The following is a 13,366-nucleotide window of genomic DNA, read 5'->3' on the forward strand; positions in this document are numbered from 1 at the left end:
GATGTAATGTTTGGAGTGGCACACCATTTTCCAGGTAGGTTTTACCAATGTCTTACTCATCAATATAATTTTGTTTCATTCCACTGATGTACTTTAATACATGCATCATAATAAGTGTTGTTTTCCTGTTAACATTAAAAAAAATATTGACCTGTAAGTTTCAAACACAATACGTACTACATTCTGTTGTTTAATCATGTTTCCGGAGGTAGAGTATTTTGCATTTATGCATTTTATCATTAACTCTCCTAGAATGCACCATACCTGAAAACAGACATTGTTTTTGTTTGTTATGCTTACATGGACAACAGTAAATCATAAACAAGCCTCTACCACTTGTATCATGGCCTCTGCTTTAACGGTGGTGTCCCATTTTCTTGGCAATAACATGGGGGGGGGGGGGGTCAGGTCAAGCAAGCCACATCTTAATGGTTCCTAAAAAAACGATATATGAAAATATTTGACACTAGACAATAAGGAAGACAAACTATTTTTATATTCCCTTCAACTCCTGGACCTGTGGCAGTAACTCAAAAGTAAGCAGAGTAGCTCATTGGTAGACCTCTGTCTCACACCTATAGTGCCAAGGGTTCAATCCTGACTACTGGACATTGTCTTTGTGGAGTATATATGTTCTCTGTGTTTCTGCCCATTTGTTCTTCCTCCCCCAGATATTACTGTTTCCTTCCACCTCCTAAAAACAGGCTGGTTGATTAGCTAAACTGTCACTGCATATGTTGCATTTAACCCTGACTTTATGACATGATTTATAGCTGAAAAGGTTTTATAAAGACCACTGCTCTTACCCAATTAACATAGTAACAAATTAAAAACAAATCCAAACGTCTCCCAACAAGGCAAAGCAAGACAGTCTGTAGATAAAATATAAAAGAACCCAAAAGCAGAGTAACACTGTAAGAAGGCACAACTTCCAAATACGTAAATCCAAGTGTAAAAATCCTTTATAGTACAATGGTAAGTGCTTTCACGGTTGAACACAATCGCTTCATCAGACAAATAATGATGAAACTAAACACCTTACCTACATACACAATAAAATCAATTAAAATTTCCCTCCAAAATTCTTAAAGGGACATGAACAAAAATCAGCCCTTGCCTAGCTTCTTCATTTTCAATACAGGCTTAACAGATACAAATTCATTCAAGCCATATTGTTTATGTGCTGCAAGTTTAAAAATCCACTGTAATTCAATACTGTCAGTATTGGACACAATGGGGCCTAATCTATTAAATCTATGCATAACATGAATAACTTGAAAAAGGAACCTATGGTCAGATCCATATTCTAATGTATGTTTGGCCAATGCACGATAAGTAAAAGATTTCCTAGTGCAATAGTCATGGTCCCTTATTCTTATTCTCAAAGACTGATTAGTTTTCCCCACATAAAAGTGGAAACATCTAACACAATGAGCCACATAAATTAAATCAGTGGTATTGCATTCTGCCCAACATCTCTCTGTATAAAGGCATCATGTAAATATTCCATTTCATTATTAAAATCACATTCCTTACACAATTGAACTGTTAATAGCAGCAGTCTGCATTTAAAGTGGAACAGCCTTACAAGACTTTCTGCAGATATATAGAGCTGAGTATATTTTTCTGCATTATTCTGTATTATAGAGCTAAATTGTTGCTTGGATGTCTGTTGTCTTAGTGTTCTGCAAATATACAGAGATCAGTATATATTTTTTGGGTTTTATAATTTGCACTCTGATTCCTCACATCTCTGTTGAAACTTTCTTCCCCACCCCCTCACTGTGGTTTCTATTGCTTGTGTGTTGTTAACTCAAGGTTCCCTTAATTTGAACTGTTAATAGCAGCAGTCTGCATTTAAAGTGGAACAACCTTACAAGACTTTCTGCAGATATATAGAGCTGAGTATATTTTTCTGCATTATTCTGTATTATAGAGCTAAATTGTTGCTTAGATATCTGTTGTCTTAGTGTTCTGCAAATATACAGAGATCACTATATATTTTTGGGTTTTATAATTTGCACTCTGATTCCTCACATCTCTGTTGAATCTTTCTTCCCCCTCCTCATTGTGGTTTCTATTGCTTGTGTGTTGTTAACTCAAGGTTCCCTTAATTTCAAATGTTAATAGCAGCAGTCTGCATTTAAAGTGGAACAGTCGTACAAGACTTTCTGCAGATATATAGAGCCGAGTATATTTTTCTGTATTATTCTGTATTATAGAGCTAAATTGTTGCTTAGATATCTGTTGTCTTAGTGTTCTGCAAATATACAGAGATCAGTATATATTTTTGGGGTTTTATAATTTGCACTCTGATTCCTCACATCTCTGTTGAAACTTTCTTCCCCACCCCCTCATTGTGGTTTCTATTGCTTGTGTGTTGTTAACTCAAGGTCCCCTTAATTTGAACTGTTAATAGCAACAGTCTGCATTTAAAGTGGAACAGCCTTACAAGACTTTCTGCAGATATATAGAGCTGAGTATATTTTTCTGCATTATTCTGTATGATAGAGCTAAATTGTTGCTTAGACATCTGTTGTCTTAGTGTTCTGCAAATATACAGAGATCACTATATATTTTTGGGGTTTTATAATTTGCACTCTGATTCCTCACATCTCTGTTGAAACTTTCTTCCCCACCCCCTCATTGTGGTTTCTATTGCTTGTGTGTTGTTAACTCAAGGTTCCCTTAATTTGAACTGTTAATAGCAGCAGTCTGCATTTAAAGTGGAACAGTCTTACAAGACTTTCTGCAGATATATAGAGCTGAGTATATTTTTCTGCATTATTCTGTATTATAGAGCTAAATTGTTGCTTAGATATCTGTTGTCTTAGTGTTCTGCAAATATACAGAGATCAGTATATATTTTTGGGTTTTATAATTTGCACTCTGATTCCTCACATCTCTGTTGAAACTTTCTTCCCCACCCCGCCCCATTGTGGTTTCTATTGCTTGTGTGTTGTTAACTCAAGGTTCCCTTAATTTGAACTGTTAATAGCAGCAGTCTGCATTTAAAGTGGAACAGTCTTACAAGACTTTCTGCAGATATATAGAGCTGAGTATATTTTTCTGCATTATTCTGTATTATAGAGCTAAATTGTTGCTTAGATATCTGTTGTTTTAGTGTTCTGCAAATATACAGAGATCAGTATATATTTTTGGGGTTTTATAACTTGCACTCTGATTCCTCACATTTCTGTTGAAACTTTCTTCCCCACCCCCCTCATTGTGGTTTCTATTGCTTGTGTGTTGTTAACTCAAGGTTCCCTTAATTTGAACTGTTAATAGCAGCAGTCTACATTTAAAGTGGAACAGCCTTACAAGACTTTCTGCAGATATATAGAGCTGAGTATATTTTTCTGCATTATAGAGCTAAATTGTTGCTTAGATATCTGTTGTCTTAGTTCATAGGTGGGTTCATAGGTAGGTACTAGGCTATCGGCCCTAGGGCCCATACAAGCCTAGCCAAAAAATGTACCCTGGTTTTCGCCACCCAAGAAAATTATTTTCCTATGCCCCTGTCGAGCAGAGCCACAGAAGTGATCCCCGGGGTGAATTTCCCATTTCCCATCCAATCATCAAGATTTTTCTTGACGAGTGCTAATGAGGAGCTCTGTTTGACATAGATAGGTAGTCTGTTCCAGAGTATGGGAAGTCTCTGGGACAGGAATCTATCCCTCCAGCATATTCTGTTTATTGTGGTGACAAGGTTAAGGTCCCTAGAGCGTGTTGCTCGGAGGGATTGGGATTTCTTTAAGTGGAGCATGTCCAACAGCTCTGGGTTTGACATAGCTTTGTATGTTAGGCAGAGATCGCCCCTGAGTAGGCGATATGCGATGGAGTAAAGCTGTAGTTTTTTGAGACGGTCTGCATAGGGCATCTGTTTGAGGCCAGTAATCCTCTTTCTGAGGTATTTCTGTGGTCTTTCCAGTTGTTGCAGATGTTTTGTGAGGTACATACCAAAAGGGGCATTGTACTCTATAATGGGTCTAATGAGCGAAGAGTAGAGGGGAACAATTACCTCTTTTTTTCTGGATGAGAATCCTTTTGTGATGAGATGAGCCACATAGAAGAATTTCCTGACCACTGTGGCAATGTGATTATCAAAGGAGAGACTACTGTCCACCTGTGTCCCAAGGTCTCATCACATTTTCGGCATTAAGTAGACTACCGGCTTTGTGGTAGTTCATGGGTACAGAGTTTTTACCAAAGGGGATGACAATACACTTTTTGGCATTGAGCTTCAGGCCATGGCTTTGACACCAGGAATCTGTCTCAGTGAGGCCCTTTTGTAGTTTGTCCACATCTTTAGGAGTTTCGATTATAGCTCCTAGTTTGCAGTCATCTGCAAACTTTGTTAGCCAAAGACCTTCTGTGTTGGCCTGCACTTCAGAGAAGTAGATACCAAACAGGAGAGAACCCAGGACTGAACCCTGTGGTACTCCACTTGTCACTGGTCTGATGTTGGATTTGGAATCCGCTACTTTCAGAGTGTGGGTTCTGTCCGTGAGCCAGTTGGCAACCCATCTTATGACATAGGGATTTATACCTAGTTTAGTGAGCTTATCTATAATTCCAGAGTGGGGGATGGTGTCGAAAGCCTTGGCGAGATCCAGATAAGCTGTGTAAATCATTTTACCATCATCTATGGCTTTGGTGACTGCTTCAAAGAAGTCAATCAGGTTTAGGAGACATGATCTGCCTTTTACAAATCCAAACTGAGTAGGGTCCAGAGTTTGGAGATTACCAATTTCTTTGTTTATGAGTTCCATGATGATACGTTCCATGGCCTTGCAGACCAGGCTCGTCAGGCTAATGGGGCGGTAGGTCCCGGGGTCCGTCGTGGCTCCCCCTTTGTGGAGTGGGATAACTGTCACGGTGCGCCATTCAGTGGGTACAAAGCCTGAGGTGAGGCTATGATTGAACATGGTACTTAGGTAGGGTGCCAGTTCATTCTGTAGTTCGTGTAGAACGCAGCCTGGGATATTGTCAGGTCCCATGGATGCTGTGTTCTTGGCTTTGGAGAGTGTTTTTTACCTGTGCAGCCGTGATTATAGGAACTTTGCATTCTTCTGGTATAGAGATGGGCCCTCTAGGGGGTGAGAGGGGCTAAAGTTAGCACTGAACCTATCTGCTAGGATGTTGGCAATATCAGTTGGTTCTGTATATTTAGTGCCATTATGCTGTAACTCAGAGCAGATCTGAGTGTTCCCATTTAGATTCTTGACATAGCTATAGAATGCTTTGTGGTGGTCTTTAGAGTCAGTGGCAATTTTGTTTTCGTAACTAGCTTTGGAGGATTTTATGAGGGATCTCAACTTCTTACTGAGGTTGACCAGGGAGTTCCTTGAGTCATGGGATTTTACTCTTTTTTGCAACAGTTTCTTTCTTCTGTTGTAGAGTTTGTTTATGGCAGAGGACCACCAGATTGGCTTCCTTTTTTTGGAGGATAACATCTTGGTTCTATTAGGGATAGCATGATCCATGCACTCCTGTAAGTGCTTATAAAGTGCATTTGTGTAGGATTCGGCAGTCATACATCTACTGTCCGTCTGCATGGGTGTCATGAAGTTTGCCACTTCTGCCTTAAGAAGTGTGAAGTTGGCTTTTGAGAAGTTTTTTACGATGGTTTCCCTAATTGGGGCTGGGGGAGGGATGTGGATGTCTAGGCTGATTAGCTTGTGGTCGGATCTGACCAACGAGGAATTGACCTCTGGTGTGGAACACCGGTTTCCCATGTTGGTGATGACCAGGTCTAGGATATTGCTGCCCCTGGTGGGGGTGTGAATAAGTTGATCCAAGGCATTGGAATTTATGAATTCTAGAAAACGTTGAGCAAAAGAGTTGGTACATGAGTAGTTTTCCCAGTTAATGGTGGGGTAGTTGAAATCACCCATTATTAGGGTGTTGGGTTGTACCCTAATACTTTCCAGTGTATCAAGAAATGAGGATTGTGAATCCTGGGGCATGGTGGGGGGTCTGTAGCAAGCTACAATTTGGATTGCGGTCTTGCCCAGAGTTAGCACTTGGATAATCTCGGATGCATTATGCTGTACAACTAGCCTGGAGGTGTGGATATCCTTAATGAATATGGACACGCCTCCGCCTTTAGTGCTTCTTTCTGGGTTAGGTGGCCAAAAGGTGTGGTATGAATTGAAGCCTGGTAATGCAGGGGTGCTCTCTGGAGCTTTGAACCAGGTCTCTGTCGCTGCACAGATGTCAATGTTCTCCATTTTAAGGAGTGCCTCGAGTGAGTGCATTTTGAGGTTTAGACTTCTAGCATTGAGTAGCATTACCCTCAGATTTTGCTTGCTTGTACTGGTTACAGTGGTGAATTTGTCATTTGAACCTTGCCTAAAAAAGGCACTATAGGGGTGGCAAGAGTCTTAGCCAGTATCCGGAATCCTAAGGGCGAGAGGTGCAGGTCATCTCTGGGCTAAGCATCGTGGACTGTCGATCATGTCGTCCCAGGCAGACAAATACTGGATCCCCTTAGAGTGACACCAGAAACTTAGCCAATTGTTGAAGTCAATCATTTTGTCTTTGTACTGTGTTATCATTCTGGGTGATGGCAGGATGCTACTCAGGGTTAGGGTCATACCTGCCTGGGATACAAGATCGGAGAGCTCCTCCATGTCTCTTTTCATGTAGTCCAGGGAGGTACGTCTCAGGTCATTCACACCAACATGGACAATGACAGTGTCATATTTGTACTTATTGTGGAGTGCCCTGAGTGCATGCGTTATGTGGTGGATCCTGACACTTGACAGGCAGCAAATATATGCAAATATGTTCTGCAAATATACAGAGATCAGTATATATTTTTTGGGTTTTATAATTTGCACTCTGATTCCTCACATCTCTGTTGAAACTTTCTTCCCCATCCCCTCATTGTGGTTTCTATTGCTTGTGTGTTGTTAACTCAAGGTTCCCTTAATTTTATCTGTTAATAGCAGCAGTCTGCATTTAAAGTGGAACAGCCTTACAAGACTTTCTACAGATGTATAGAGCTGAGTATATTTTTCTGCATTATTCTGTATTATAGAGCTAAATTGTTGCTTAGATATCTGTTGTCTTAGTGTTCTGCAAATATACAGAGATCAGTATATATTTTTTGGGTTTTATAATTTGCACTCTGATTCCTCTCATCTCTGTTGAAAATTTGGTGGCGCTTGCAGTGCCCGCCCCACTGTAGATTTGCTCTAGGACACTCCCCCAGTCCCATCTCTTTACGCATTCTATCTAATAAACCCTTACTGCACTTGCTTTTAGTCATTTTTAATTTATTTACATTTTTTCAAACTGTATGTGGACTAATATTGCTACATACTCAAGTGTGCCAGCTTGCACTGCATGTGAATTGTTTTTACTACTGTTTTTGCTACTTTTCTGAAAAAAAAAAATTGTAAGCCTGTTTCCTACCTTTCCTGTAATTAGCGTTCCAGACACAGATTTGCTGTATCCAGGACTATTTGTAAGCTTCTGAGCCCCCAAGCCTTTCTGTGTTGGAGGGAAGCCTTCTAGCTTATCAGTGGGAGTGGTAAGCACTAGGTAACCTGTCTACCACATAAGGAGTGGTTCTGGCCCAGAATTTGTAGTTATTGGCCATTTGGGCGGTCTTCCATCTCTCTCAACTTTCTGATTTGAAGGCCTGCATTTGCACTTGTTGCTGTCCTGTAACTCCTGGGCCCATCTCATTTGCTCACTCAAAAAAAAAAAAAAAAAAAATCTGCTTTTACTGTATTTGTGTTTCTTCCTACTTTATTTTCCTTTTGCGTCATCTTAAAAGTACTCAACTGTATTTATTACTGCTTGGTGTAACTCATTCTAAGCCTTTTAGTTTAAGCACTTGGGCTTCAGACCAGTTGTTTTACATTAGGAAGGTTTGTGGTCTGCACTGTGGTGGCAGGACAGGTAGCTTACATCCTTCTAAGTTGGGAACTGCTGATTGAGGGCTCAGTGTCTGTTATTCTAAAAGTGTATTAATTCTGTTTTAAGCACTTGGGCTTCAGGCCAGTTATTTTACATTAAATGGGTTCGTGGTCTGCACTCTTGTGGGAGGAGAGGCTGGACTCTGCCCTTCTAGCTGGGAATTTCTGGTTAAAGGCTTATAGTGCCTGCATATCTAAACTGCTTCTTACTGAAATTGGTACACCTTGTTTGCTGTAGCATAGACTGGATCCAGGCCTGCTGAATCTAGCTTTATTTGTATAACATGAGCACTAATCCAGGCATTCTTTAAAGTATTCAAATGTATTTATTACTGCTTGGTAGTAACTTGATTAAAGTGTAGCTATCATTCTAAGTCTTTTGGATTAAGCACTTGGGCTTCAGACCAGTTGTTTTACATTAGGAAGGTTTGTGGCCTGCCCTGTGGTGGCAGGACAGGTAGCTTACATCCTTCTAAGTTGGGAACTGCTGATTGAGGGCTCAGTGTCTGTTATTCTAAAAGTGTATTAATTCTGGTTTAAGCACTTGGGCTTCACGCCAGTTGTTTTACATTAAGAAGGTTTGTGGTCTGCACTGTAGTGGCAGAACAGGTAGCTTACATCCTTCTAAGTTGGGAATTGCTGATTGAGGGCTCAGTGTCTGTTATTCTAAAAGTGTATTAGTTCTGGTTTAAGCACTTGGGCTTCAGGCCAGTTATTTTACATTAAGAAGGTTTGTGGTCTGCACTCTTGTGGGAGGAGAGGCTGGACTCTGCCCTTCTGAGCTGGGAATTTCTGGTTAAAGGCTTATAGTGCCTGCATATTTGAACTGTTTCTTACTGAAATTGGTACACCTTGTTTGCTGTAGCACAGACTAGATCCAGGCCTGCTGAATCTAGCTTTATTTGTATGCTGCTTGTTTGTTTGCTTGTTATTTCCCTGAAACGCTAATTCCACCTAAAACGTGTCTTTTTAGTGCTTCTGTGGATCCCTAGTGATATCTGCATTGCTTACTGTACTTATTTCCTTGTTTCACTTAAAAGAAAGTTACTGTTTGTCGTTTTTGCATTTAAGTTACCTGAAACATATTGCATTTAAGTTACCTGGCACTTGCTCACTAAAGCAATTATATAAGTCAGCACTAAAATATTAAAAGCACTACACCCTCACAAACTCCCCTTGAGTACCTCGTTCCCCTTTGGCCCTTTTTTTCAATTATAAAGGAATTCCCAATACTATTCTAGCATGTCCAAATGTCAGTTGTCAATCTCCTCTCCGGTCCGGCTGGTGAATCTCGGAATCTTGAGGCAATGTTACAACTGCCTCATGTACACAGACAACCCTCTCCTCCTCCCAACAAATTCCAAGACATGTGAGAGATGCAACCATATAGCCAGACTGGAGGCTAAGCTCTCTCAACTCAGTACTGGCGAAACCAGTCAGGTGGAGAAGGAAACCACACTCACTACAATTCCAATCTCACATAAACCTACCACGACAGCAAACCAAACACATAAACACACAAAAACATACTCGGAGGCTCTAAATAAAAATCTGCCTAAGCAGCAGAGACCTCCAAAGCAGACACCCAAGCAACCGCTACCCCAAAACAAAACTCGTGCAACACAGCTCACAAAGCCAGTATGCCAAACAGTCACAGCCCTTAAGGCTAAACAACACACCTGATACACTTGTAATAGGTGACTCTATCGTCAGGCACACTGACGTCCCGCTCACCAGGCTGAAGAAGAAGAAGGTCACGGTGAGCTGCCTGTCGGGCGCTAGGATCCACCACATAACACAAGCACTCAGGTCACTCCAAGGCAAGTACAAATATGACTCAGTCATTGTCCATGCTGGTGTGAATGACCTGAGACGTACCTCCCTGGACTACATGAAGAGAGACATAGAGGAGCTCTTTGAGCATGTAGCCCAGGCCGGTATGACCCTGACCTTGAGTAGCCTCTTACCCTCACCAAGAATGATGCCACAATATGAAGACAAGATGATCAATTTCAACAATTGGCTTAAGTATTGGTGTAATTCAAAAGGGATCCAATGCCTGTCAGCCTGAGATGACATGCTCGACAAGCCACGATGCTTCGCTAGGGACGGCTTGCACCTGTCACCCCTGGGCTTTCGAATATTGGCAAAGGCTCTTGCTACCCCCATAGTGCCTTTTTTAGGCAAGGCTCAAAAGACAAACCCACTTCCATAGGTATCACAAGGGATAAGAAACTAAGAGTAATGCTACTCAATGCCAGAAGTCTAAACCTCAAGACGCACGCACTCGAAACTCTCCTTAGCATGGAGAACATCGATATCTGTGCAGTAAAAGAAACCTGGTTCAAGGCTCCCGAGAGCACCCCAGCACTACCAGGTTATACCTCATACCATGCCTTTCGGCCCCAAAACTTGGACCGTTCTACAAAAGGAGGGGGACTATCAATATTCGTCAAAGATATCCACACCTCCAGGGTGGTGGCACAGCACGAAGCATCAGAGACTATCCATGTGAAACTAACAGTGGGTAAAAAGTACAGTTTTGTACCTACCATAAATGTAAATGTCCGATAGGTATGCATCTGCAGTCCTTACATATGGGTTGTCCTGCCTCAGGCAGCCCTTCGGTCGGCCGGATTCCAAAGTCTGGGTCCGGCGTCGGCTGATGTCGCCCTTTCCCCGACGTCAGAGCGCCTGGGGTATAAAAGAGTCAGCCGACGCCATCTTCCTCAGTTTTTCTTGCCCCAGATGCCAGGTGCCCTCTAAGGAAGGCTAAATTTGGAGAAATGCAAAATATTCCAAACATGCACAGTAATAAAAAACAAATACACCATAATAGATAACCCCAGCTAGCTATAAGAGGGATAAGTACCCAAGAAATACCACAGAGGGGAAAGAGGGAGGGAAAACCTGACTGCAGATGCATACCTATCAGACATCTACATTTATGGTAGGTACAAAACTGTACTATGTCCTTCAAGGATGCATCTGCAGTCCTTACATATGGGTAGAATACCATAGCCAAGCTGGGGGTGGTAGGATCTAAGAAAATGATGGTGTAGCTAAAATGCCCTGCAGGACTGCCATAGCAAAGCCTGCTCTGGATCTGGAATATAAGGGCAAATTGTAATGCTTGGAAAATGTATGCACAGAGCTCCATGTAGGAGCTTCTAAAATGTCCTTGGTAGCCACCCCTCTTAAAAAGGCTGTGGAGGTGGCTGTGGCTCTGGTGGAATGAGGCCTGATGTTAGCTGGCACAGTTTTTCCATGATAAGAGTAGCAGAATCTAATGCAATTTCCTATCCATTTTGAAATTGTCTGTTTTGAAATTGCTTTGCCTTGGATGCCTGCAGCATATGCTACCAACAGCTGGTCAGTTTTTTTGAAAGTCTAAGTTCCGTCCAAGTAGTAGCGTAACTGTCTGTGAATGTCCAGGGTATGCAGAAGTTTTTCTCCCTTGTTTTGCGGATGTGGAAAGAAGGTAGGCAGGTGAATAACTTGGTTCAATGAGACCCTGGATACCACCTTTGGCATGAATGAAGGATTGGTTCTCAAGGAGACTCTGTCCTGATGAAAAATAAGAAATGGTTGTACTGCCATGAGTGCCTGCAATTCAGATACTCTTCTTGCTGAGGTTATGGCCAGAAGGAAGGCAGTCTTCCAAGACAGGAACTGTAACTCTGAAGATGCTGCTGGTTCAAAGGGAGGTAAAGTCAACTTTTCCAACATGAAGTTAAGGTCCCATGTAGGCACTGGTGGTTTTCTTGGAGGATTGATGTTTTTAATTCCTCTTAGAAACTGCCTTAGGAGAGGATGAGAGAAGACAGGTGGATCAGTATTGTATTCTGCTGAAATTGCTGAAGCATGAATTTTTATGGAAGAGTAAGAAAGGCCATTGTGGAGCATTTCTGCCAAGTATTCCAGGATATGTGCCATGCTAATCACTGTGGCATCTAGGCCCTTTGCCGTGCTCCAAGTGTGGAATCTTTTCCATTTTGCTGAATATGCCTTTCTCGTGGAAGGTCTGCGAGCTTCCATGATGATATCCTTCACTCTCTTGGATAGCTTTTCCTGGTGAGGAGTCAAGGTATTCTCCAGGCTGTCAGCTGCAGGGTTTTCAGGCTGGAGTGCAGAGTTTTGTAATTGTGTTGTGTCAGAAGGAGTGACCATTGTGGTAGAGGCCATGGTTTCGTGTGTGACAGGCATCGTAACAGTGGGTACCAGTGCTGCCTTGGCCAGTCAGGGGCTATTAGAATCACTTTTGGCTGCTCTTTCCTGATTTTCAGTAAGACCCTGGTCATTAGTGGAAGAGGTGGAAATGCATACACTGTTAGAGTATTCCAGCTGAAAGAGAGGGCGTCCACTTTCCATGCTTGTGGGTGGTATGTCCTTGAACAGAATTTCTTCAGCTGATGATTGTGGTGGGAGGCAAAAAGATCTATGTCCGGCCTTCCCCAAAATTGTGTTATCTGAAGGAAGATGTCTGGGTGTAGCATCCATTCGTGTGGATCCATGGTATTTCTGCTTAGGCTGTCCGCCAGTATATTGTCTTTTCCTGGCACAAACTGGGATTGCAGCTCTATATTGAGTTTTAGGGAAAGTTCCCAAAGATTCATTGCTAGTCTGCAAAGAGGGTAGGAATGGGTACCTCCTTGCTTATGTACCACATAACTGTGGTATTGTCTGTCCTTATTAGCAGGTGGCCTTGATGTAGAAAGTGCTTGAAGACCTCGATTGCATGTATCACTGCCAGCATTTCCTTTTGGTTTATGTGCATGCGCAATTCTTTCTGAGACCATAGTCCTTGGATACATCTGTCCTCCATGTGTGCTCCCCATCCATGGTCTGAAGCATCCGAGGTAATGGTTTGGCTGGTTACTGGTTTGCTGAAAGGCAGACCCCTGTTTGACTGGCTTGCTTGGGCCCACCACAGGAATTCCTTTTGAAGGCATGGAATGAGCGGTATCAAAGTTCCTAGGCTGTGATTGTGCTGAGACCATAAACTCCTTAGGTACCATTGTAGTTTTCTCATATGCAGCCTTGCTTGTGGAATCAGAAGAATGCACAATGCCATGTAACCCAGGGCCTGCAGGATTTTCCTTGCAGTCATCTGAGTTTGTTTTGTCAGATTTTTGAAGTAATCCGGTAGTTGTCTTTGTTTTTCTACTGTGAGAAAAGCCATTTGGGTGGTTGTATCTAGTTCCGCACCCAGAAAAGTTATTCTTTGGGATGGCACAAGTCTTGCCTTGTGAATGTTGACTGTGTATCCCAAGGCCTGCAGAAGGCGGATGGCATAATTCAAATGTTTTTCCAAAGTTTGTTGGCTGTCCGCTTGTATAAGGCAGTCGTCCAGATACGGGTATATTTGAATCCCCTGAAGTCTGCAGTGTGCAATTACTGATGCCAGGCATTTCGTGAATACTCTGGGCGCAGTA

The 13,366-nt window shown here is 42.1% G+C and overlaps 1 protein-coding gene across 2 annotated transcripts in view; it reads right to left on the bottom strand.

The window, feature by feature from the left end:
* The window catches only part of PRKCZ (protein kinase C zeta), a 4,411,399-nt gene that overhangs the window by 987,373 nt on the left and 3,410,660 nt on the right, over positions 1-13,366 (bottom strand). The gene's annotated exons all lie outside the window — the stretch shown is intronic.

This window comes from Protopterus annectens, chromosome 2.part1 (assembly GCF_019279795.1).
Source record: "Protopterus annectens isolate FY-2018-M chromosome 2.part1, PAN1.0, whole genome shotgun sequence".
Lineage (NCBI taxonomy): Eukaryota > Metazoa > Chordata > Ceratodontiformes > Protopteridae > Protopterus > Protopterus annectens.